We start from the raw sequence: 3,986 nt of genomic DNA on the forward strand, positions 1-3,986 counted from the left end.
TTGCAAAACGTCGCAATCTTTGAGTACGTTGCAGAATTTTATAATTGTTTAACTTTTTACATCTATTTTTTGATAGAATATAAAATTATGTAATTAATTATTATTAAATTATTAATTAATAATTATCATTAATTAACTTTTGTAGCATAACCACACAGCTGATAATAACAATAACAGAGCGGGATATACTTTCTTGCACGGATCGCAATGCTGTTACTGCGCAACAACATCGCGATCCGTGATGCAGGATGTGCATGAATTCCTAAAGCTGATGCTGCTGAGCACAGGCGACAAGCCGGACTCCTGGAGTCAGGTTCATGAATAACAAGCCGAGTACCGGTGCGACATAAACAAGGGGTGAAACTGTGCGACATTGTCCGTTGCCGCAGCACACGCAACTATTAGGCATTTACTAAATTATAGGAACAAACAGCGCGAATTCAGCGAAGCAAACGTTGCATCATGAGGCAGCATCGTACATCACATTGACACACCTTGTTAAATCCGTTACCGATCGATAGTCCAGGAAAAAAGCAATTTCAAAATCCTTTTGCGCAGTGAAGTCTTTTTAAAATCACGTGAACCACTCTTTACATGAATCACAGGTGAAAGTAGATTTAAAAAAACACAGAAAAGCACGAAATATTTTGAATAATCGATTGTTTTACAAATTACATTTGATATAGTGCTAAACAATGGATTTCCAAGTTTAGAAAAGAAAAAAAGAATAAAATTTTCTCTCAAAATTTTTTTATATCACAAAAAATTCCACGATCATCCTGGGGTGCTATTCTGTATACGTCTACTGATAGTTTTGTCGGTATGTTTTGCGCAACTTTTTTACCATACAAAATATCCATGCAATACACGTAACGATACCAACAACTGTCGATAGACGTAGACAGATTTACAGAAAAGCACCTCTGGTCATTAATATAATTCAATTTATTTTATTCGTGTATCTTATTTTTAGCAAAAATTAACAGCAGTTAAATTTTGTGGTTGTTTATTAATATATAAATAAAAAAGAGATTTTTCGATATAAAAACTATAAAGGTGACAATTATATAAGTTTTATGTAGAATTAATGTAAATTATGTTGAATAAATATTTTAACGTTATTTTAATTATAAAATATTTTATTCAACTACATACATATATATATGTGTGTGTGTGTGTGTGCGTGTGCGTGTGCGTGTGCGTGTGCGTGTGTGCGTGTGCGTGTGGGTATCTACATTAAAAAATTTTAGATATAAAACGTATACAATTATTGCTTTTATAATTGCTGCTAATATATTTTTATTTAAATGTACGATCGAACATATATATTAAAAGCGAAATAAATCTGGCGAGAAAAACTAATTTGTTAACACGAATTGTTCACATTACGTTTAGCAAAAAGTCAGGAATCTTAAATACGAAATACAACAGAATAGTACTGTGCTAACACATTAGTATAGAATACAATAACATATATACCTGCGATTATAATACATCAAAGTTCCGACATTAAGAAACTAAACTGGAAAGCTCGTAATCCGGAAAAGGAAAGAAAAGAAATCGTAGGTAGTACGGACTAAACGACCAACAATCTAGCGATAAAAGTACACAGCTTACGTGGATCTCGATCCTGGACAATAAAAGATGTGGAAAAATGTTCATAATCATGTGGGTCATTCAGTACAATGGATATCAAAAGAAAAGTATATATATATATATATATATATGTTTGGATTTCATGACAAAGAAGCGATTTAAGTGCCTTACATGTGGCTGGCAGCACAAAAACCCGGATGTGCGGAGGATAAAAATCCCACCAGGCATCCTTCCGCGTCTTCATATCTTAGGAAAATCTTAGACCATACCATTCCAAGTAGTAACGAGCAAAAAGAGTTAGCTGCTTTCGCGCAAAAATAATTTTTCCGTCCCAGAAATGTGTATATACGTTGTTAAATTAATAAAATGTAAATTTATATTCCATTTGAATTATTTTTAATTATTTCCACAGGTCATCACTTCTCCTATTTAATATGTTGTAAATTCATTTAAAACAATGGAATTAAATCCCATTGTTTTAATTAAATTAAACAAGAAGGTATTCAAATTTAGTTTATTGTTTACTAAGTGCATTAATATGGGCTTTGAAAGTAAACAATCGAACCATAGAAATAAATTAATTTACAATTTAAGGTAGTACTTACTCGTGACAATACCATCTAAAAGTTACGTCACATCGCACGCTCATTCGCGATATTCCCACATCCGCCAGTAAGAGAAAACTTTTGATTATTCCTGTCCAAAGTGCGGTGTGTCCGCGGAAAGAAAATGAATACAGATAAATTTAACCTAACGTTGGTATTGTCAGAGTCCCACTGACTATATGAGAATGGAAGGAATGGTCAGCAGTGATGCCCATTTGATTCCGCAGGCATCTCAGAGAATCAACCCTTTACTTTTGCTCGAATTGATGCCGTTCTCTACTAATCGAACTGCATCAATGGGTGGAGTAAAAGTGAAAGAGACAATATGATTGGAAACAAGACCGTTTATGTTAAATACATTACTTAGATACGAAACGCCACTCCGGTCTGAATGTTAAGATGTTGAACTACTATATATTATATATTCATTTAAATGAATTAATTTCAGAAATGATAATTACGTATCGATATGATTGTCGGACTTTTAACGCAATCAATCTGAAATATTAATAATCCCCCCAAATTTTCCAAATCTTCAAAAAACTGTAATAAATTTATTGCGAAAAATATTGCCTCGGTTAGGAGTCGAATCCTGCATTCCGTGCGAGCTGAAGAAGCTGATTCTTTGAAATGGTCGGAGTCAAATACATCACTGCATCCCTTGCATTCTCTTCTTCTCTTACTAGAAAATTGAATTCTTTCACTCTATTCTTTGAACTCTATTCTTCTAACTAAAAGATAAAAATTATGGTATTTTTTCATAATATTCATTTCATGTTGTTCCATTGTAGTTAAATTCTTACAAAAACGTGACATTATCATAAATTGTATAGGCGACACGTATAAAAAGTGCATTTTAAATGCTTGTATCTCAGTATTGAAAGGAATCTTATTATAATTGCACAAGCATGTCAAAATCTTCTATTCAATATATCTATTCTATACAATATATCTATAGATTCAATTAAAAAAAAATCGAACTGTTTTCATTTTGCGAGTGTACTATCTTAAAATATAAGAAAATAAAGAAAATATTATTTAACTCAAGAAATTTGTTTACATGAGCGAAGGTGTGATAATTTGATAACAGCATACTGATTTATTACGCTAGATGTTCCAGGTTCAATAGAAAACAAAATATGTTTGTATTTCTTGGATTTACTCTCGAAAAAGGAAATCTCCCGGAAGTATCCTTCACAGAAACATTTCTCGAAAAATTAGCCATTCGGAATCGACATTAAAACTGTAGATCCCAATCGTCTGCGACAATTAAACAATCAGCGTACACATCACAAGCGTATAAGAGAGATGTAACAACTCAGAGGTCTAACGTAAGAGAAAGAAGAATTGGATTACTATTGCGCTTTTGGTATCTAACAGTATATGTATTCGATTAAAAAAAGAACGAAGGAAGGAAGTACTAGATGTGAATCGTACTTCATTTTTCTTCTTTTAGTTTTAATTTTTAGAATCATAAAAATATATAGAATCATAAAAAAATAAAGAGTCAGTTAATTTATAATATCCATTTTCATCTCTATTGAAGCTATCTTCATCTATTGTTTATTTCTATCAATAAGAGAGAGTAGAGTACATTTCGTAACAGTTTTGGATATGGTCCGGCAGAATTATAATACTTGCAGGAGGGTGCACTCAGAAGAATTCAAATTCAAAAGAAATTTGGACAGCAACTAAGATGACTCAAATTTTTGTTCTAACATTGATTTTTCTAAGTTTTATTACAAATGTTAATTAATATTTAGTTTCTGTTTAATTGATAAAAAT

Source organism: Trachymyrmex septentrionalis, unplaced genomic scaffold (assembly GCF_001594115.1).
Source record: "Trachymyrmex septentrionalis isolate Tsep2-gDNA-1 unplaced genomic scaffold, Tsep1.0 scaffold114, whole genome shotgun sequence".
Lineage (NCBI taxonomy): Eukaryota > Metazoa > Arthropoda > Insecta > Hymenoptera > Formicidae > Trachymyrmex > Trachymyrmex septentrionalis.